Below are 23,824 nucleotides of genomic sequence, written 5' to 3'. Positions count from 1 at the left end.
CTGTTGGCATGTTCTAAATTGCATAAATAACACCTGCTGCTGGCAGTTCTCTGCATCTTCAAGAATGGTGTATGAAAACACCCTGCACTACCTTAGAGCTCTGAGAAATAATGTCATCTCCAGTGTGCTTTGTGGGAGACAGGAACAACTCCATCCTTCCCTACCCATCCATTTCTGGTTCAGAAGGCAGATCAAACACACCCTCCACAGTTTTGTGACTCAAACCACTGGACCTTGCTCTATTTTTTTGGAAAACTTAGATACAGAGGAGACTCTGGGGGTGGAAACATGCACAGAATCATCACCCCCTGGAATAAAGCATGCAATGTAGTTCCTGCTTCTTGGCTCAAGTTTCCTAGATAAGGGAAATATACTGGATGAAGTTTTGCTGATATCAAAGGGAGGATACTTTGCATTTACAGTCAATGCCCTTTGGTTTGAAGCTGAAATTAGCCATTGCTTTCTGTAGCATCAGGGCATGCTTCCAGAAGCTCATTTCTATTATCCTCAAAGTTTAGCAAGCTGTGTTCTTCTCCAAAGAAGGACAGAAAGAAAGCCCCTAAGGCAGAAGAACAAATCCTTGATTTCTCTAGACAGTACAGGGTATTTTTCAACAATGCTTTTGCAGCTCCACTAAAAATAACAGGAGTTGGAGCATGACAAGTTTTCAGATGCAACCTCTCATCCAAGAAAACAGTGCAGCCTTCAGTATTTTTCAAACAAAAATTTGATAATATAATGGCAAAGTTTCTTGTGCCCATGCTCAGATCCCAGGCTTGGAAAGTTCAGTGTAGCTACAGAAGGACACATTTTTAGGGCTGCAAACAGAGTTAGCTTCAGACTAATTAAAGAGTCAAAGTTGCACTTTTAAACAGCATTTCAGTATTGCAAGTTAAAGAGATCTTTAATAATGATAAGAATTTTAAAGAGTTTTAAAAGGTCTCAGCTACACTGACTTTTAATGAGTCCTAGTTTTGAAAGCTTTCACTCAAAAAACTGAGCCTGGAAATTAAGACAGTTTGAAGATATTGATTGCAGTTACCCAGTGAAAGAGTGAAAAGGCACCATTCCCTTCGTTCTGTACAACTGTAAGATTTCATGAAATGAATTGAAAATGTGAAAATTAAGAACAATAAATTAAAATTAAAAAGCAAACCACAAAATAAAGCCAAAACATGAAGAACTGAAGAATTGCAGTTGTGCTTACTGTTGTAACTCATTGAAAACTGCATCAGGAAAGGAAGATGGAACACTTTTATGACTGACCACTGATCAAGTTTGGTTCCCTGAATAAAAATTAAACTATTAAACTATTCTTCCCTTGGCTTTTACTCAATAGTTAGCAAATCCTGGGATTCAGTCAGAACGACATCTGTAGAGAGGGAAAAAGAGATATCTTGCCCATGTGAGGAAGTGCTGTTTATTTCTCTCCATGCTGAGCTTTATGCAAGTACTAAATACACTGAGTACTTATTCTGCATTTCCCACCCAAAAAATGGCAGAATGTTAACCACACAAACCAGCAAAACCTGCAGTGCTGAAGGTCTTTGAATTAGACCTAAGCAAATCACAATACAGAGCTCACTCAAGTTTTCCCACCCTGTGGTCAAAGGTGATTTTCTCCTTCCCAAAGATGAGGAGGCAGACTTTTTAGGCTGCAGTAAGTAGGTGGGGAGAGATCAAAGAGGTAAAACTGGGCTGCAGAGCCACAGGAGAAATTTGAAGAGATTTCTGTTGTAAGAGGGATGGAAGAGATTAAAGCCTTTAATACTCCAACTCAATGCATTCCAGGGCAGCAGCTTCCCTCCTACAGCTGCCAGGACCCTTCCTTGGGAACACTGGAAACAGCACTGCCTGGAAGGGTACACAGGTGAATTAAGCAGCAAAGCCAGATAGGTTAATCCCCCTCTGCAGTCTGCCCGCCTTGCTGTGGGCTCACAGTCCAGCAGAGAGCCACACAAACATAGTTCAGTCTCACCATTAACTGTCCTAATCACTGTGGTGCTGTTCCCAAGAAACCCTGTTCACATCAAGCTCAACATCAGAGCTGAACTGCTGCAGTTGCCCTACTTCAATTCCCAAGCTGGCTCATGCAGGATGGTCTCAAGGACATAAGGCTGGAGAAATGTCCACCAGCCTCTTTGCAAAACTTTATCTGTAGGTTCCAAAGGAAGGGAGAGACACTGGAAAACAAAGGCCTCTTCTTCTCATATGCAATGACCTTTTCTCTAAGCTTATGCTCAGGTTGGAACCTTTGGAGCTGAAAGCTTCTCTACAGGAAGATGGCTTTGACTGGCCAACAGCAATGTCTGAACAAAATGGGAGCAGTCTAACTGCCACATTGAAAACAGAAATTGTGTCACCTAAAAGTGAATATTCTGGAGAAAACAGATGAAGGTATAGAAAGTTATCTTGAAATTTGTTGGTCATCTGCAGTTATGAACCTCTACTTCTCATCAGGTACTAGCAGCCATTCAGAATAACTGTTAAGGGGCTCACAAACTAATTTTAAAAGACAATTTTATTTATAGTCATTGCAAAAAAAATTACTTTCCCAGAGAAAGTTTCACTTGCTGTTGAATACAGTAGGCCAACAAGTTATCCTGGGGTAACTACAGCAATGTGGGTTCATCACAATTTGCTTCACTGCTAATTAGAGCAGGAATGTTACACTTTATTATAATGTTGCCAGGCATGCTAGGTTTAGTCTATCATTTCAGACATGGAAATGTAGTAATGGGACAAAGATCATCTGATAACAATCATGTGCCATTTGAGGACACCAGCTACATTCAGCGACCCCAGCAGGAGTGCCAAGTGCCAGGTAATTTTTTGTTTTAACACTTGTAGGCTGAAGGCCTTCATTTTTCTAAGTTACTGTCAAATTACTCACTTAAACTTCTGTCTTTATGAACTCCACAACTCATCAGAGATTCTCAGAGGTGGTTTTATCCTCCTCCCTTTGAGAATGGCCTGTGATGAATAGTCAGTATGAGCTAAACCCATCCGCCAAACTTCACAGAGGACGGGAATGGAAAGAACAGTCAGGAGGATGGGCCCACGTTGGTATCAGTGGAAGGCAAGTTTCAGCTCTCCTTTACATCATTTGGGAATCTGATTCCCTGTTGGTTTACTTTAATGAGGATGTGAACTATCTGAACAGCAGTTCACCCTTCAATGAAATAGCTAAAAAAACCCTCATGTCCTTTAAGCATTTAAATTTTTATGCTAGAGTCCCCATTACTGGCAAATTAAGACTTCCTGATTTTAGGCTAAGGTGGACAGACACAGTCACAAGACAATAAACAGAAAATAGAACAAAAGTGATTCATGAACAAATATTTACTGTGAAGAGGAGAGAAGTTTTGGGAGAAAGAAAATAGGTCAAAGTCGTAAACATGGAAATGACAAAACATTGAACCTAAACACTCACAAATCTCATTTTAACAAGCATAAATGGGGATTCTCAGGGCACTAAGCCAGTTCATGAGATATATTTTCCATAAGCAATTCTGAAGAAGACAGTGGAAAAAAGGTAGAAAATCTAAATTTCCATTAAAATTATAAGAACATCCTCACCAAATACAAAACTATAAGAATACTAATTAAAGACATTTTAACTACCTTAAGGGTCTTTTAAAGTGGACTTAAAAATCTTCATATTCAAGAGTTTCATCTTACCTGAATTATCACTCTGATCGTCATGCTCTGCAAGGTACTTATGACTACAAAAAAAAGAGTATAAGTACACTCCTCAGGTGGAGCTTGTTTGGGGGAATAAGAATATTCTGAAAACATTTATTGCAGTAGTTCTGTTGTCCATACTTAAAAAAAATATATAAATTGATAGTAGCACTTCCTAATTAAAATATATCTCTTTACAGAGCATATTTGTGTCTCAGTTTAGATCAAATTTCATTTTGGTCTTGGATATAATGTGCATTATATGCCCGTATATACATATAAACATGTATGTATATACATATGTGTATGCATATAGGTGCAGGGTGAAGAAAATACTCCGAATTTTACAAAAGTACTTAGTTCTTATCTTCTGGATAAATCACAAAAGTAAAATTTGTCTTTCTTTCTGGAATTTCCCGTAGTAAATTTTAAATAAGGACAAATGGTTAATTTATAGCTTTGAATGGAAGGCCTAACTCTGAGGTTTTCCACAGATTTTAGGTTAGTGCTCTGAATCTTTTTCCTTTCTAGATTGAACCCTTCTAGTTTGCTCTTACTTTCCTAAAAGCACTCTAAAGCAACCCATGTGATCTATAGTCTTGCAAAGAGTGCTGCTGAGCTAACAGCAGAAAGCACTTTCCCTTTAAAATCTACTTGATCAAAAACGACCCAATACAAAATACAATTTCCTTTTTATTTCTTATTTAAGCTGTGACCACCTATGCTCCACAGACCCCTCTTCCTTGCTAAGCACTGTCCCAGCTCCCCTGGGCCTCAGGATGATGAATTACCTCTGGTGCTTGTCAGCATTCGCAGCGCCAACTGCCGTGTGCCACAGCCTGATCCAAACGGTGCTGAAGTCAATGCAAAGAATCTCATTGACTTCGGGAGCCTTCTGGATCAGGCTCCAAACACAGGGAAAATCACAACGGCAGTGGTGCTAAACAGGCTATTGGCACTGCAAAGCATTTCACACAAACATCTGCAGTGGTCTCACACATCTAAATGCATCGCTTTTTTTTTTTTTTTTTTTCTTTTTTGGAAAGCTCCACACAATACGATCCCCAACACCAGCGTGCTACGCTGCCTGCTGTAAAAACTTCACATTGCCAAGACAGGACAGTTTAAAAAAAGAAACGTAACCCTGTGAACAGCAGCAAAGAAAACATCAGCAGGAGGGGACGGTAAAGGCTGAGAACGCCTGCAAATGGAAAAGGAAAAAGAGATTGGAGTTGTAATCCCAGGAAAGAACGAGGAGCAGCCCAGTCCCACAGATATAAAGGGAAGGAGGAGGAGGTGGTTAGTGAGAGATAATGGGGGGAGGGTCATCGCATGCCCCGTTTGGTTGCTGAATGTTAGATCAAATTCTGCAGCTTACCTTTGTAAACACAACCCCAAAATACCAACCCAAAGTGTCACTCGGTTGTGCTATGTGATCAATATCATCCCGATGGCAGGATTTTCCTCCACTTAGTGAAGCCGCTCCAAGCCCTGGAGTGAATTATTTTTAGGCTGGTGATGGGAAGATCAGCTGCTGCCTCCTATCGAGTTTCCAAAGTGCACAAACTCTTCTTGCCTTTCTCATATGCTGAAGGGGGCAGGAAACTGGGATGAGACAGGCAAGCAAGAAGCACCAATTTTTCGCCTCCTGAAGCTACAGTCCCCTGGGATTTCTTCTGCTTGCTTTTATTTTCATTTTTCACTCTCTGGAGCAGTAAGATTCCAAGAAGCTGCATAGCAGCACATGGACTATTGGCAATGGCTATTCTGAAGTAATTGTTTTAGACAAGGTAGTCTAACTTTTGGCAGGCTTGCAGAGATTCAGCTTTTGATTTCTATGTAATTAATCTTGAATAATTTGAATTTGACAACATAATTTTGCATGTCTTCCACCATATTAAGCAGAAAAGTCTACTCAGATATTTTACTTCACTCATTTACCTAAGTCCCTCCTGCTCTTCTGCTTAAAATACAGACTAAATCTCACTTTTTGATCACATAGGTCTGCTTCTTGTGAAATGTCTTTTTAAATACTTGAAATAAAATTCCAAACTAATTCAATGCTCATACAAGGAATACAGTTTTCAACACAATAGCCCTTATTTACATGGGATAACATTTTTTAGTTGCAAAATCCATTATATATGTTTGCTTAGAGGTGAAGAAGTCCCAAGAGAACCCACATGTGGTCACTTGGTTTGTTTGCTCATTTTCTCACAGCACCACCAAACAAAGCTGAACCAAGATTTGGATTTTTCCATTGTGACAGTTTCACTTGAGCCTTACAACTTGAGGTCATAAATTGCAAAGATCTGGGACTTGTGGTGCAGCACCAGACATGTGGCAATGCAGGGTGGTTTCGATTACAGCTGTTGGAATCACAGAACAGCCTGAGCTGGAAGGGAGACACAAGGATCACCCAGACCAATTCCTGTTCAATCATTCAGTACTGAAGCTGGAAGCCCCTGGGACAGAATTTGCAGAACCCAGGGACTGCATCTAGATCATTAGAGAGCAAGTGGTTTCTAAGGGACTGAAAACAGGACTGACAGCAAAGATGCCTCCATGTTTCCATGAATGGGGTTACAGAGAATGCTGAGCTGAGAATGGACTTGGATGGCTGAGGCCAAATATTGCAGGATTTATCAAAACCTTAGCAAACCCAGACTGCTCCTTTTTCTCTGATGTTTCAAACCTGACTGTTGTAGGGATAAGAAATCAGAAACCTCAGAGCTAATCAGTACCTTTTGTTAGCTCCCATTGATTTGAAATACAACACAGCTTTACACTCCAACAGACCTCAACAGTTTTAACCCATCTAATCATCTGAAATAGCATTGTTATATAATATTTTTGAAAATAAATTTAATTTCTGACAGAAGTGAGTAACATTTATGGTCACAATTTTCTTCACCAAAACAGGAATATTTAGTTCACTGTTATTCAGTTCTGTCTTTTCTACAAAATTGTTTAAACAGGAAGGAAAAAAATAAGGCAAAATGAACATGAAATCAGCCAGCATGTTTCATCTTGCTGTTTCTAAAATGGGGCGCTTTCATTTCTCTACATGACAAGCTAAAGTGTCTTGAAATGAATTTTAAAAGGATTAAGAAAAATGAAAAGCTCTGAAATGTCAGAACAGTCAGCCCTAATCTGGCATTTTGTATCAGGGCTTTTCGATTTGTCAGGGGGAAGGAGGGGGGACAGAGAGGGAAAAAATGCTAATTATAGGAATTCAAAACGTTTCAGGGAATGTTTGGACGTTTAAATGAATGGAAACAACCACAGGTCGAACCTCAGGTACCCCCACGTCCAGCACGTAACCGGCTTTTCCAGTCAGCCTCCAGAAGACGAGATCTGGTACCGACATCTCCCCAAGCCGAGGCTGGTTCAGCTGCAGAGGGAGCGAACCGGGCACAGCACGGCCAGCACCGGGACTGCTGCCCTGGCAGCGGATGCGGTGGCGGAGGGAGGCATTGCGGGAAGGGATGTAGGGAGGGTGCGGGGAGGGATGCAAGGAAGGATGCGGGGAAGGATGCAGGGAGGGATGCGGGGAAGGACGCGCCACCCCCCAGGCTCCCGCGGCCGCCGCAGCCCGCGGCACTCACCGGCGGCGGAGGCCCCTCCGCAGGGTGGTGGCCCCGCAGCCCCGGAGCGAGGGGAGTGCCTGACCATGGCGGATGGGCAGCTTAAGGACAGAAGCTGCTTCATCTGATGGCTTCGGGGAGGGAGAGGCAGAATGTAAAATATTCTAAGCGGATCTTAACAGAACCGTTGAGTTTTGGCTCCTTCGTTCTGTGAAATCACTGACTTACACACCCTGGTGGGCTTCCATCAGCTTGACCAGCTGAACCCGAAAGAACCAAAATGGTGGAGGAATAACATGTGTGGGGAAAGGTTTTCATAAATTAGGACTCACCAAGGTGGGGAAAATGACCTGACAGGCGCTGCAGTGTGGATTTATTTGCCACAGGTCCTGGCTGAGCACTCTCTACCTGAATTGTCTTGGTTTCTTTAACTCACTAACCAGGAAAGGAAGGTGGCTGCACTCTGGACCCTGCTCACACAACAAGCTGTTTTGGTTTCAGCTGCCAGCAGCTCTCTCTGTTGTTTCCCATATTGTGGGCCAATCCGTAGGTGCCCTTCTACAGCATTTATGGCAACCAAAGCACTGGATCATAACGAGTTTCCACTTATTAGCCAAACTCAAGGAGATGCCTGCAGGCGTCTTGTCCTTTCCATTTCTTAGGTGAAGAGCTGAGATTATCATCATTTCACCCACTAAAGTAGCTGTTTTGGAGAAAACCTCTCATTGTGCTTAACTGAATAAACCCCTTGACTGATTTTAAACCAATTTACATAATTTATACCAGGGCTTTATGCTAATAAAAAATTCAGAGTCGATTATAAAAGTTATGGACTATCAAGTCTTTATTTTGCATCTAAATTTGTCACAGTGACAGAATCCCCACAGTGCTGTGTCAGAACTCGTGCCACTATATAAAAAGATCAGACTGACACAGCTTTCAAGATTAATTTTATTTACACTTACAACCCTACTTACAACCTTGAAAAAAAAGATTGCTGTTTTCTTATTTTTTTCTTTTAATTACACATTGCTCATTTATCTGAAGAAAAATTAATGGATCTAACAAGACAATTGTAATGAAGTAGCAAAGACTTAATTTTTTATTTAAATTTCTTTAATGTCATAGAAAATTCAGCCTGTTCTTTAGATAAATGCTCTGTCTGTTTAAAATATTTATTCTTATTAAGGGGAGAGGGGGGAAGCAGTAGAAGCTTAGTATGATTTGAAATATTTTCCACAGCTTTTTTTAAAAGTTATTATGCCTGGTTTCTATGGGGAAAAGTGTTGTGGAAAATATATACAGCAAAATTTCAACAGAGCAATCTAAGTAGTGAACAACTCTATATGGAGAAGGATGAGAAAATCCCAGACCTCAGAGTTCGTCTCTATAAAAGGTGTAGAAAGCCACAGGCCTTGAACAGGGATTTACAAAGCTTCTGACCTTGGAGAGACAACGGTGCCATGGTGGAGTCAGAGGCACCAAATATGACGCCACCATTTGCCTTGGTAGCTCCTGATCTTGGCAAAAGTTAGACCCTGCACACAACACAAATTTTCAGATCTCCAGGTTTACCTTTTCTGTTTGACAAAGGCTGTTTTACTAAAAACAAAACAAAACAAAACAAAAACAAAAACAAAAGCAAAAACAAAACAAAAAAAAACCAACCCCCCCCCAAAAAAAACCAAACAAACAAAAAAAAAAAAAAACCAAAATAAAACAACACAACCCCACAACAAACCACCAACACAGGCAACCAAACACATCTGGTTTGCATTACACTATTTTTTTCCTTCAAAAACCCACGAAGTCTGAGATCTATTCCTTTCATATTGAAGGGCTTTTCAAGGCTGTCAAGGATAATGCAAGGTCTCCACATCCTCTGAGAGTAGAGGGGTTGCATCATAAATATCATAAAGTAAACCTTATGTATGTTCGTGTGTGAGGAACTGGAGAAAAGGGGATTCTTTTTGTTTTTAAATAATCACAGAATCATTAAGGTTAGAAAAGACCTCCAGGGACATCAGGTCCAACCTGTGACCAATCCCTACCTTGTCACCCAGCCCAGAGCACTGAGTGCCAGCCACATCCAGCTGTTCCTTGGACATCTGCAGGGATGGGAACTCCCTCCTCTGGGCTATAGTGGATTTGAGACTTCTAGGCTGACACTGGAAAATTTAGACCATTCTTTTGCATTTCCCTGAAAATTTTCATTATTTCTAACCCAGCAAACTCACCAGTCAGATTTTAAACTCTCTGCAACCAAATCAGAACTAATGTGGGGTCAGGTTCATTTTCTCCCATTAAACTCAGCAAGGTACCTACATTGTTCAGTCCCATTTACAAATGTTGGCTTTTAGACATGTAGTAGTCAGAAATAATTTTAGGTGTTTAATTTCAGAGTGAATGACTGAAAGGGGCATTAGATACTAAACACAGAACTTGCCTCAAAGAGGATTAAATGGCAGATGCTTGATTGCTTATGTGTCTGCCTGCTACTAGACTCCCTATATAGCATTTAGAGAGAAAAATACATTTTCAGATGATTATTCTTTTCATTATAAACCAGATATAGAAGACAGTGGGAACTAATTCCACCCTGGATATGACTATCTCATCCACTAGAGAATGACAGTGTCTATATGGTTAAAGTTTTGAAAACTTTACCCGTGTCTTTCTCTTTTTTTCTTCTTTTGAGGTATAGGAATAAAAATTCAGCCTGATCTATTTTTTGCATGTATATTTTAAAAGGGCAATAACCATGACAAGTGTCTGGTAGAGGCCATCCCCACCATTTTTACTACTCCTGGTAGAACCCCCACAAAATGTCTCCCACATGCCTTTCCATCTCCCATTATAATTACAGAAGTTTTCCTACTTGAGACCTGCCACATCTTACACTGGGAAAAATGTATAGCATAAGGAAAAACAAATCATCAAAACTATTAGAAATCTCTTTGATAGGAAGAGATTAAATTCATTTGCCTATACTAACCCTGAAATCTGACATGTGTTGCATACAAAATATAGTTTGCTTTTTTTTTTTCTGTTATTTGTTCCATATAGAATACATTCTTTAAAAATCCACTACCTTAAGAGGATGTATTTAATCCTTAAGAAGATTCATATCTTTTTTTGCAGGCAAGATATGTAGTGCAGTGCCTTGCTTTCAGAGAAACATTCAACCATAAAGGGTCCCACATCTGCTTTTTATCTAAATCCTCATCCTTTAGTCTCTGAAGCTGCATATCTGTAAACTGGAAGCTTCTTAACATATTTCTGTTCAGACTTCTGGGAACAGAAAAGAACTTCTGCTCAGATTCATTTCCAAAATAAGAACAAACCCCAAATACATTTAAAATCCTTGTGATCACACTTTATGTTGTATTTCAGTTAATGATTGGTCATCCAGGTAATTCAACTGCTGCAGATTAAGTTCAGGATTAAGTTGAGGATTTAATACACTCTGCCCTGTCCTTTGTATTATTTGCTACCCCTGTATTTAGCACAAAATACTGATGTCCTGGATCACAGATCTTTTCTCATTTTCTTCTACCTGATGTCATCTGCTACCCTTGCTGGAAATCAGGGAATGGTAATATAAATCTAAAGTCCATTTTATAGTGCATGGAACTTTATTAAATATCACTTTACATGGATTGAAATTTGGATTAAAAATTAATCAAAATATCAAGATTAAGTTAAAATTACACTACTCCTTTGCAGTAGGAGATGTCATTGGCCCAGCAGTGGAAGACAGTGTCTTAGCAGAAAACAAATTTGAAAACAGATTAAAACTTCCTAAATTATCCAGCAATCAGCATAGTGCAGAAACTTTATGTCACAAGGAATATTGCAGCCACAGATTCACCCAAAACATTTTCTGAAGCTCCTGGGTAAGGTATATTTAAGGTACTTGCGTAATACTTCATCACAGGCCTGTGACACCAGTCTGACAGCGTGGTCAAAGGGTTCATATAAGTAAAGAAAAAATGGGATAAATTCTTACAGCACAATTGGTTCAGGTCCAAGACAACCACAATATCATATTGTACAGAAATTACAGAACATTATACTGCCTTTGTGGTGAAAACAGCAGTTCTGGGGAACAGTAGTAGCAAAACACCTCCCTGAAGTGCACAGTGATTCCAGACAGACTCTCGGCAGACAGCACAAGATTTATTAATGTGACTTCAGGGACATTTACATCAAATTTGCTGTAATAAAGCAAAAGGTCTGAGAAACCTAAAAGGGAATTAAACAGACTTTCATCATTGTTCACTCTCTGTTTTACATCTTGTCCCTGTAGCAGTGAGGAGCAGCGCCGTCTCATTTCAAGTGGCCCAATGGGTTCTTTTGAATTTTTACACAAGAAATGCTGGCACACTGAGGCAGTTTGGACACCATCAAAACAATATGACCAAAACCACCCTAGCCAAATCTTCACTTTGTGAATTGGTATGTAAATGGGCTGCACTCAGCTATTCTGATGAACTGATTCTTCCCTGCTCCCAGTTATCTCAGAAAGACCCCGCGGGTCTATGTACAATGCTGTGTGTAATGTGTTAAGCATTCTCACTCTAGTTGCAATTAAAAATGAACCCCATCTGTATAATCCAGACCCAAATCTGGTCTGTAGATGCATCATCATCCAGCAGTTGCTTCAAATTAGAGGGTTTTATCCACAATGGGACTGATTTTGTGAGCCAACTTGGAGCAACTGACTGCAAGAAGGGGCTGAGGGATGTCTGAGAGAAGTTGAACACAACTGGCTTTAAATTTGAACCATTAGGCAACAGCCCCTAGTAATAAGAATCATAGACATGTTGTGCCTGAACAGATTAAATTATATTTTCAGGAGGTCAAACTCCCATTTCCCTCTTCAGAAAATTCTAGATGGAAATAGGAGTCCATATATTCAATACTCATTTCATATCTTGTAGGGTGCCCTGAGCAGCTGATGTGTGTGTGAACTCTTTTATTGAGACTAAAACACCACAACAAACTCACTTTATCTGTTGCTATGGCAATACTATGTTGTTGGGAAAAAGTAGCTAATGCTATTGTGATTCATGTCATTCCACAGAACTGAGAAAGAATCTTTGAGAAAAAGTGAGGGGGGAAAAAAAAGAGAGACACTTTAGAGGATGTCTCTGGGAATATTTGTGTCTTTCAGGGAAAATACAGATTATTCACATCCTTCTAACCTTCATTGAGCAGACCCTTTGTAGGTGGCTTCATCTGAACTGGATATTTGGCGAAATCACTACTCAGCCCAGGTAGCTGGTGTTTAATTAAACTGGTTCAATGCTAGTTGATAGGAAAACCACAACTAGCAGAATTGGTTGGAATTTTATTTTGAAAAGTTTTTGTTATTCTGTCTTACTCATTAAAAAAGAAATAAGAAGTATTTATGTTATGTATTTACTTTTTACTTACAAAAATACAATAATTTTTCTTATTTCTACTTTTTTCTCCCTCTTTTATTTCTTCCCCCCTTTCAGAATCAAAACACAGAGGAAGAAACTAGAAAATCTTACTTTTCTGATGTTTTTGGGGTCCACAGTACCTTGTATTTGTAAAGATGACAATTGTGATAACATTGTGAAAACTCTTATGTGTGAAAAATTTATCTTTCTTTTTACTATGGCATTTCTTTCAGCATTTTCAAAATGCAAAATCCAAGGCACCATATTTTGAAAGTTTTAACTTGTATTCTCAAGAAGCAGTGCTAACAGTGTTCCTACTGAAGCTGGGAGGAGATGCAGATTCCTGAACTCCTGAGGAAACTTCCAGAGCTAAAAGAAGAGTTACTAATTAAAGTAATAGAAGATGAGGAATATGTGGAGTGATGCAGTTATTCAATGTATTAAACATTTTATTATGTCTGGGGAACACAATCAAGTAGGATCCTGATAAATAAGCTGAAGTGCTATTTTCTAGTGGATAATTTACCACAGTTTCTGGACACAATTTGAACAGTAAAAACCAAGATTCTTAGAAATCTTTCTTCTTTAGAAAGCTTTCTCTCCTACAAAAATGCATTTCAGCTTTCACCAAGAAAACATACAAGGGTGGAATAGCTCACTTACCAAACCATTCTGTGTTTTGATATCAGGTATCACCAGTAAAAGTGCCACTCCAATTTTGAAACAACCTTCTTTTCACCCTCAATTTGAAGCATTCAACTCTGAATGCTGAACAAGATGTACCAGTATCCAGGCATCTTCCATCTATATATGGAGCTGTGAGAGGAATGACACAGGGGGAAGTTCCTCCTCTCTACTAAAAACTCTTGTTTTCAGACCAACAGGTGTCATTCCCCCTGAGCTCTAAGAAAGACATCAATAAAGACAGAAAGTTACTCGTTGGAACTGAAGAATACCTGAGATGGGGAAATGGGAACACACATGGGAGGCAAATCAGCCTGAAGTCTAACCAGGAGACAAAAAAGAATTGATGGAATTGGTGTGTGCTTGTGTTCAGTGTGGCTGTGGTCAGTGCCACGAGGAGCTCTGGCTTCCCTGAAGATACCTGTACTTTCTGCCTCAGTACAACTAAGCCAACCTAAGAAAAATATTTCCATGTCAAAGATACATACTTAAGGTAGTTTGCGGAGGTGGTGAGGGCTAAAGGAGATGTAATGAATTTCAAACACTCTAACAGGTAAGAGATTTAATTGGCACCATTCGCAGCACAGGTCTTTGCAAGTGCTGTGCTGTTAATAGTCACTAAAGTTTTCCAGGAGTCCTTTCCTTAGAGACAAGGCAGAGGTGTGATGTCTGATTGTGGTTTAGTGTATGATTTGAGGTTACATAGTAGTACAAATTGAGATTTGAGCATGCCATTATCAAAATTTCCTGGACTGCTTTCATTTTGAAAAAATGACCAAAAAAAACTTGTAAAGGCAAGGATAAGGGTATCATAATAGGGAAGATGATAAAAATGACTAGATAATGCCTGTCCCTAAAATGTAGAGCTTTCTGTGTCCCACTCTTTTGCAAGACATAGCAGCAAGGAAAAAGTCCAGGGTACGTGAGTTACTCAATGTCATCTTAGTCACCTCTTGGCCCAAATGTTTCCCCTCAGGAGGCACTTCAATCAAAATTGCATGACTGAAACTGCTTAAAACCAAAGCCAACTATAAAATCATTTTATAGTAAATGTTCATTGTCTTCATTGAAATAGTAATCCAATTACTTACTCCACAATCAGCACAGTACTACTTTTGGGTAGGGTTAATTTAATGAAAAGTAAGAATTCATCACAGATGCCCTATGGCCTGTACAAATACATATTGAATTACTTGCTTTCCCAGCAGCAATTACAAGTGACATGGGGTGCCTGGGTAGTCCAAAATGAGCATTTGCTGGCTTCTGAGTGGGACTGTGAGCAAACCATCTTCCGAAACTCTGTGGTAGCAACACAGGAAGATTGTATGTGCAGACCTGAGCTCTGCAATGCTCTCAGCAGCTGCCTTGAGGCAAGTGAGCCTAAGGAAATGCGACACAAAATATCTGAGAAGACAGCCAGGCCCAGGGGGCACAGAGCTCCGGGAACTCTCTGGCTCTGCCGGCCATTGCGCAAGCCATGGGGAGCGGGAAGTGCATTTCCCAACAGCCTGAATTACAAAGGTGGGATCGGGAGCCCCTGATCTCTGCCTGATCTTTTGTACAGCCTTGTGCAATTCACATGCTCGTAGAGAAATTATGAAGAGCATTATTTATCCAGCCCTGCAAACTTCTGGTCGGCCTGCGCTCGTGATTCCATCCCGGGCCTGCTCTGTGGGTCCCAGCCAGCCATGAGCCCCGACACAGGAGCTGCCCAAACAGCAACTCTTCACTTCTTTGTTTCCCATCGAGCTTGAGGCCTAGACACAGGGCCTCTTGTTTCCCCATTTGGAAGGGGGAGGCCTTTTGTTCCCCCATTTGCCTGTTTACTTTGAAAGGAAGAGGAGTAACATGCCTGCACAAGGGAAGCATCTCAGTTAAAGGGAAACCACCACTGCTCTAGACCTAGAAGAGCAGGAATTCTGACTCAACATAGCTGTTATGAACAAAAAAAGGGTTACCCATTTTTTTTCCAAAAGTTGTAGAATTACAAGTTTAACATGTTCTGGCAGAGGAGTGCTTTTGTTAGCTGCTTGTTGTAATCATCTGTTAAGTATCAGGTCATTAGCCATCTAGAGTTGAGAATTCACTCTGTTGTATCAGCATCACTCTGCTTGCGGCCAGGTGGGAGGATGGCACCCCCCCAGATGGTAGAGGGGAGGGGACAAGGAGTTGATGTGCAGATAAGTTTAGAGCCAAAATGCAATGGGGCAAGCCCCCATTCCAAACGCAATTAAGAAACCCCTAAACCAGCGAGCCAATAAGGAATTCAGAGATCAAAGTGGTCTCTAAACATCAGGGGTGAGGTGAGAAGCCAGCAGAGACTCTGAAAACCTTAATGGCCCCTCACCACAACTTCAGAAGATGTTGGTTGGAGCCAGGACCCGAGACTAGCAACACTAAATTGAGATGCCAGGGTGTGTATAACCCCGCCTGCTCGTGTGAGGGTGGACCCCACCCACCCCACCAGCTCTGCCCCCTGGTGGACAAAACTGCATTAGCCTCTTCCTCCGAGTCACTCCAGAGAGCTGTGTCGGTGAGCCCGCAGACCCGTCGGGCCTGCCAGCCTTGAGCTGATCACTTTTAATACAGGCATCAAAAAGGGAGAGCCATCTCCTGCCCTGTTTTTTTCAATAGCCATAAATGAAGCAAAGAATACAGTAATTAGAAACTGCAAGCTGTAACAGCATAATGACAGAAGCCATTCCTTGTGCAACAGCCTTAGATAACTGCCTGGAAATCTGAATACAGTAAAAATAGTGATTTTGCTGAGTTCTCTGTGGACACATTTTGACATCACTGTTATAGTAAGCAGGGTAATTCATTGTACCTCTGATGATGGTTCTCTCAGTTGATTATTGCTTGTTGCTGTGCCACATGGTGTTCATGCTGCTCTAATAATGGCATTAGATAGTACTGGTCCCACCAGCTGCCAAAGTGATATGTGAACACCCCTTTGGGTTGCTAATTTTGAGTTGCTCAGGGTTACACCAGGCTGTGCTATAGCAGCAGTTTCAGAAGTCATAGCAGACTATAAGCTGTGTGAATCTATAATTAAACCTACTGCTTTAAACAGACAGAGGTATAAATTGCTCTAGACTAGGCCAAAATAAAGCTCTGTTGTGATTAGGCCACAATTTCAAATTGTGGATCTCTCTCCTACTGAGAGGCAACACACAAAGCTTTGCACTTGGCAGACCAAAACTATTAGCAGTAGCCAGGGATGTTCTGTGTCAGGCAAAAAGGAGGCACTATATACACACACATTCCTGTGCTTTGAGTGAAAGAATTTGTTAATATGTAAAATAAACATGCATTTCATGAATAGTTTTGACATATATTGTGGGCAAACTGCTGCAGCAGATGGAGGATGTTTATGCTCTCAGCCGGTTTAATGACCCAGTGCACAGATAAAATGAGTGAGCTGGCTGCTAAAGTGGCAGAGATTTCTAACAAGAAATATATTAAGAGTGCTATGAACACAGGATGAATGGAAACACATGTATGTGACAGCAGCAGATGAGAAAGTAGAACAAGGGGTAAAAGAATAGCCTGTACTGGTAATGAAGAATACCATTCCCTTGACAGTGTTCCCAGAACATTGTTCTCAGCAGTAAAACTGAGTCGTGATATTTAGGGCAAGCCCAAAAGGCCTGCACTGAAGCCCACAGGACAAGACTCACAGCACAAGATGCTCCAGCATCCCCACAACAGGATGGCAACAAGGCTACAGCCTTTTATTCCCCCATTTGCCTGTTGGAAAAACAGATAAATTTCAAGCAAACAAGTTAAAATGAGCAAAATGGGCAACTTTTCAAAGGTTTATGGAGGCTGAAGTAAGCAAGAACCCTAAACAACAGACTGCCCTATAACACTGACTCCTAAAGGTTTTCAAAGATCCATCAAAACCCCAGTTGCTGTCAATCAAGAATAACACCAGAGAAATGACGAGCACATGACAGACCATGTCCTTTGCTATCTGTGTTGCACACAAGTGATCCTTGCTGGGGAGATACACACGGGGGCTTGCAGCTGTGATATGGGACTGTGAGTGAGTGAAATATTTGAGGGAATATTAATGCATTGCATCAACTTACACAGAGATTTTATAATTAGGTTAGAAGTTCTCTTTCTCTAAATCTAGGATTTTGTTACAGTGAATTTTCCTCTTTTTTTAATATTTCCATGTCCCTTAATGTCTTCACCTTCAGCATTTCTAACAGCTGGCCTGAATATGCCATGATGTAACTCATGCTTGTAACTTGTCCAAAACAAGCCATTGATACTACAAGGTTTTTTTTTTTTTTGCAGAAATCTTTTACTTGTGTGACAATAAATATCAGTTTCCCTCTCAGTTTCTGCTTAAAGAGCTCCATTTCCCCCACTAGTTCTTCACAGTTTCATTATAAGAAGGAAAACCAAGCAGGATTTTTGGTCTTTTGCTTTACCGGCTGCTAAAAAAATTCTTTACCAGAATTTTTTGGAGTTGTTGATTTAGAATACCATAGGCTGGTTGATAGAAAAAATATATAAGAACAACAGGCTGCAAAAAAATTCATTTGTTCATGCATGGAAATCAGATTTACTTTAAAAAATAAATAAATAAATAAAAGGAGAGAGAGAGAAAAGAAAAAACACTGACAAAATGCTGAACCATGAAATTCCCCAACACTGTAAGAAAATACATACAAGTTGGAAGAAAAAGAGTGAAAAGCCATGAACTACAGAAAGAAAATATTATTCCTGTATTAAGACCCTTAAGTAGGATGGATTTTTTGAGGATTTCAGGGAGGATCAAGATTAAATCGCACTGCTAAAGAATTTTTTTTTTTTTTTTTTAGCAAGCAAGGTAACAAAGATATTTGCAAGTCTGAATTCAGGGGAAAACTTTTCTGCTTGTAGATCTGGCTAAAAGCTTAACCATGTCCGTGTAATTAGGACAAACTAACGTGGCATCTGAAAAAGCTGAGTATTTGGGGATCCCTGGCACTGTTAAAACTCACTCTCCAGCTGGGGAAAGCTGCTGATGTCCCCTCTCTGAGGGTAATCCAAAGTTAAGTTGCTTTCAAATGTTCTCTACAGGTACTTTCTAAAGGATATTTGAATTGTAAAATTCAATAAAATTCAATTAAAATTGTAAAATTATCTGACTGTCCAAAGAACCTGAGGTATTCAGGCTTCCAGCTCATTGCTCATTTGGACACCTGGATTTATGTGGGATAAAGCTAAGTCATAGTATCAAAAATGATGTAAATGTCTGCAACATTGACTTGATTTTCCAAGGTGTTTGGATCCTTTTATAGTAAAAATAAATCAGTGTTGTTGCTGCAAAAATTGATATTTTTTGCAGTACTTTATATCCAGACAGGTAATGTCTACACTACCTGTCAAATAGTCTTGGTAATAATAATAATAATATTTCAGAAGTTTGAAATTACTCTTTAATATTCTATTTCAATTCTGATTTCTTCTGTGTCCATGAGATTGCCAGAAGGAACACAGTCCATCCAGCAGGCACTGAATTAAACACCATGCATTTCAATCTCCTGCAGCAAAGTAGTTTGCTCCAATTCATTTCTGCAGAAAGTCCAAGAAATACACCAGTTCAAGCATAAACTCTGAGCAAGCATACTCCTTCCTGCCTGCTTTTCAGAAATTTCAGACCCTTGAACAGTTTCTTGGCCTTCTTCATAAACATGGTAATATTTATTCACCTAACTCTCTTGTATGGAAAAGCAGTGTTAGCCCAAGAACTGCACAAAGCTTCCAATGAGCCTGGTAAAATCTCTCAAATTACCATGGGTAATTTGAGAGATTTTACCAGGCTCATTCCCTGTTTCCCTTACACTGGTTTGACTTCACACTGCTGGGATTTCACCGGAGCTATCCATGGTTCAGGAAAGGAGATATGGAATTCTGAACTTTCTGTTGCTGCAGAGAGGCCTAGAAAGGCCTCTCTCAAATCTCAGTTCACCCAGAAAGTGGAACCCAGAACTTCCCACTACACACTTCCATTGAGCCTTCCTTACCTGTTTCCATAGCATCATTAAATCAGGTATGTCCTAGGAGAAAAATCCACCCTGCAGCTTGGGCCCACCTGCACTGCTACTTATGGAGCCTGAATTAGACTGCATGCACATCAAATTAAATCCCAGACCCAGCTGGGCCAACAGCAGTTTGGCCATTGTTTTTTTAATGCATTTGGTCATTGTTTTTTTAATGCATTTGGTCATTGTTTTTTTAATGCATTTGGCTCAGTGGACTTGAAGAGGAGAGCAGACAGGAGGGAGAAAGAGAGGGGCTCTGAGATTTCAGCCAAGGCTCCATGTTTCTATCCTTTCATGTGATCCATCTTTATATCCCTGAAGACTTCTCAGCGCTAGCTGCAAAGACCTCACTGAAAAGGCTGCAGTAAGCTTCAGAGAACCACTGTGACATGCTTTTCCTACCTTTTCACAATACAAGGCGTGGATGTCAAAAAGGGTAGAGCAGATCTCAAGACTAGCAATTTGGAAGGGCAGGGCTAATCCCATGCCAGGCAGTTCAGAGGGTGTTGGTGGGAAAGCAGACCACAGCCATCATTACTGAGAGGTTTCTTGTCCAGCCATGCCTAATACACAATAATAGCAGCTCTAATTGCAGAAAATTTCCCTAATTAATCATCTAAGTTCCATGACATGCTCCCTGATAGGTTACAACCTCTAAGCATTAACAGCTCAGCACACACCTACTGAACATCTCTGGGTTTGTCCTTTTGCTCTTACACATGGACATGAATGAATGGACTTCTCTCTTCAGAAAAACAATAATCTGATAGTTTATAGCAACTGAGTGGTGGACAGAAAGGAAACTCACAGATTTTACTATTCCCAATGGGGCCATATGGCATGGAACATATTTTTTAAATAGCTTTATTCCCACCAATTTTACTTGTATACCAGCATTTCCTTGAACTGCTCCAGTTTGGCTCTTCTTGTTCAGGGACAATCGGGAACGACAGGATGGGGATATTAGTGAGGGGAAGGGAACATGTGCGGTTCCAAGACCTTGTCCACACCATGGGATATGGGAATGAGTGCTGCACTAGCTGGTGGTGATGGAGGAGCTGAAACCCCTTCCTCCACACTGGGAAACCCGTTCCTGCACACCACTTTCATGATGCTCTAAACCAGGGTACATGTCCCAAAGATGCAGAAAGCATTAAATTCTTTGTTCTGTTCTCCACTTCTCTATTATTGAATAGCAAATGTTCTTATCTCCCTGAGTGCTGTGACCCACACAATCCCTCCAGGAGCAAGATGTCAGTACAATGAAAGAAAAAGGAGTTGGGATGTATTTAACTGAGTAATGTGTGCTCAGAGCTGAGTTTCATCCTTGGATGTTGGAGCAGGTGGGTGATGAACCCTCTGAACCAGGAAGAGTTACTGAGACCAGAAAGCATAAAATGCTCCCTGGGTTAAAAACAGGGAGCAAGGAAGGGCCTGGGGACTATCCCCTCTGTCTGTTCTGGCAAATACTGCCACACAGCAACAGTTTAGGTAGCTGGAGACTCAATTCAGAAATGCACTTTTGATCTGAACTAAAATATTGATACAGATGCACTTGAACCATTAGTCAAAGACTTGATCCTGGGGGAAAAAAAAAAGTGGAATAAATTATCAGGAAATTTTGGTGAGCACACAAAATAAATTCATAGTCAATAAACATTTACAGAGAATGAGTCAACCTACAAGCCCAGACCTGTGGCTAGGAGGAGATGGAGTAGATGTCCTCTGTCATAAGCTCCGTGAAACTCTCAATACCTTTCACATAAATAAACTACAGGAGTGTGGTTTTCACAAAATGATTTAAATGTGGGGACGGGGCTGGTTGCTGTTGGAATGACTGCAGGAAACTTCCTTGGGGCACACACAGCCAGAGGCAAAAGGAGAGGGCTGGAAGTCTCTGGCTATGCCCCAGCTCTTGCAGAAACAAACCACAGGTCAAAGAAAGCCAGTGGCTGAATTATGTCAATGTTGCGCAAGGCAAGGTAAATGATAGAGGTGTATAAATGAGGAATGTGAAGCAGTAATCCTTCTGCTTCACTCCCTTGCAATATCTTGTTTAATTCTGAGCACTACATTATAAGCAGTCCAGAGGAGAATAACAGTGATGATGGGAAGTCTGGAGGATCTGAACCAGAAGAGTGAACCCACGGGTCTGATCCTGAAAAGGAAAAGTCCGAGCTGAGATGGGGCCTGTTTTCAAATAGGCACACGCCTGCTGAATGTAATCTCCAGATGTGTTTTGGATAAGACAGGAATGGATGGATTCATAATACAGAAAAGAAGATTTAGTAAAGATTAGGAAAATCTTTGCTATCATACAAATCTCTATATTGCCTGGACAGGTTATCCAGCCAACATCACTGATAGTCTTTAGGAGTGGGCTACATACATGTCTATGAAAAAGGACAGAAGTATTTAAGATGGTTGTTTGAGGACTGTTTCAGCCCTGTGAGTGAAAGATTTGTTTTTGATGTGAAGAGAAAAAAAAATTTAATCAGTTTTAATTATTTACAAACCTGTAAAAATATTCTTCCTAGCTGAACCCCATCTAGTATGGCATCTATGATATGGGCCAGATGCCCTGATGTCATTTCTCTGTAAATGAAAGTTGAACCCAGACTCAGCTCCCTGCTTGGGATATTGCTAGACTGTGGGAAGAGAATGAAACTGTATTATGTAGCTGAAGTATTATTATTAATAAATCATAAAATTTTCGCAATGGGGTGAAGCAAATTACGGGTGGTTTTAATTTCCTCACTGTGGTCAAGAATGGGCTGTCCAGCCAGGTGGTGAAGTCAAGAAACCACTGGATAAGGTACTTAGTGCCATGATCTCTTTGATGTAGTGGTGTTCAGCCAAAGTTTGGACTCAATAATCTTGGAGGTTTTTCCATCTTGATCTGTTGTGGGCACAGAAAACTCTGACAGAAGCGCAGAGCTAAATGTGTGGGAGTTTGAACATGGCAAAGGTTTAAAATCCTAGAGTTAAAAAGAAAAAAATTAGTTAAAAATAAGTACATGGAAAGTGACCTGCAGGAATCACACTCCTCAGAAGCTTACAGCTACTAATTTCATCTTATTAAAATATAAAGAGGCCTGAAAGGTGCTGCCTTGATCTGCAAAGTAGAAGAGCAAGCTCTCTATCCCTGCCGGGTGTTCTCTTGGAACACTTCAGAAAGAACAAACAACCCCCCAGTAGGAATATTCTTTTCAAGTGCCTGCCTCCTGATGAATGTAACGGGAATATTTAGTTGGGCAGTGATAGATATGGTCCTTCTGCTCCACAACACATCTTGAACAACCAGAGGACATCAGTCACCCACTTGTGGTTCGTTTTCACCATGGACTGACACGGGACTGAGATCCTGAGTCCCCAGGAGTGATTTTGTGACTTCTTCTACAGCCTCTACTTTCCACTTTCTAAAATACATTAAACCCCAAATTCCCCCGTAGCCTTATGTCAGCAGTGGATTACTTTATTTTGCTCATTCAGTTTCTATAATAGAAACAGTTGGAATAGCAACATCGTGTGTTTTTATGCTTTAATACATTTTTAGGAAGCGGAAAAGAGAAGCCAGGACCACTTTCCAGCTCCCCTTCCCACCACGAGGTTCCGTGTGGCTGCTCTGCCCTCTGCCGAGGCTGCTCATCAGGGAAGGGAATGAGGCTGGAGAAACCCTTGGAATTCGGGGACGGAAAAAAAACCGGAATTGACTGGCACGGTGCCCGGACTCAGCTCCCGGCGGCCGGGGCTCTGCGGATCTCCCTTAGAGACACGTCCCGTGTGCCCGCAGGATGGCAGCCACGGCCTGAGAACGTCCGCAAAGAGCTGCACAACCACAGGATTGTCATATAATTGTGATTTTAGTGACCTCGGGAGTCATCCTGTCCAACGCCCTGCCCAGGCACGGTCACGTGCAGCAAGTGACACGGGAGCGTGTCCCCCTACGTTGGAATGTCCCCGGAGAGGGAGGCTCCAGCCCCCCCGGGCAGCTGTTCCAGAGCTCTGCCACCTCCGTGTGCAGAAATTCTTCCTCCTGCTGAGCTTCTTGTGTTTAGTTTATGGCCAGTGCTCCTCGTCCTGCAAGAGTCTGGCATCATCCTCTTGGCACCCTCTGAGATATTTACATGCATTAATGAGATTCCCTCGCAATCTTCTCTAGACTACAAAGATATGCCGTGGAGGTCCATCCATCCATCCTGCCGTGAAAGCAGGCTTTGAGGGGCACCTTGTGCCAAAAGAGCACCCTCTCCTCCGTAAAGGCTGGATGATTCTCCGAACCCCCCCTCGAACCCCCCACGCGGCGCGTCCCCCGCTGCCCCCTTAGCGTCTCCCTGCCGCTGTCCCCTCACGCATGCGCGGAAGTGCCGGACTACACCTCCCGGCATGCCGCAGG

The 23,824-nt window shown here is 41.2% G+C and overlaps 1 protein-coding gene across 13 annotated transcripts in view; it reads right to left on the bottom strand.

Annotated features, from left to right (window-relative positions):
- ABCC9 (ATP binding cassette subfamily C member 9) overlaps positions 1-7,694 on the bottom strand; it is a 72,398-nt gene extending 64,704 nt beyond the window's left edge. For 8 of the 13 annotated variants that reach the window (XM_030237966.2, XM_018918571.3, XM_018918578.3 and 5 more), the window contains exons 1-3: positions 7,604-7,694; positions 5,063-5,272; positions 3,682-3,725 (exon numbers count right to left, since the gene is read on the bottom strand). The gene's annotated coding sequence lies outside the window, so the exon portion shown is untranslated. Of the gene's footprint in view, positions 1-3,681; positions 3,726-4,475; positions 4,810-5,062; positions 5,273-7,603 lie in introns of those variants that run through there. The other 5 variants (XM_018918572.3, XM_018918575.3, XM_018918576.3 and 2 more) reach the window with 3 other exon arrangements.
- Positions 7,695-23,824: the final 16,130 nt, after the last annotated feature.

This window comes from Serinus canaria, chromosome 1A (assembly GCF_022539315.1).
Source record: "Serinus canaria isolate serCan28SL12 chromosome 1A, serCan2020, whole genome shotgun sequence".
NCBI lineage: Eukaryota > Metazoa > Chordata > Aves > Passeriformes > Fringillidae > Serinus > Serinus canaria.
Note: the sequence above shows the minus strand (reverse complement) of the source record. Positions and strands in the feature narration are given on the sequence as shown.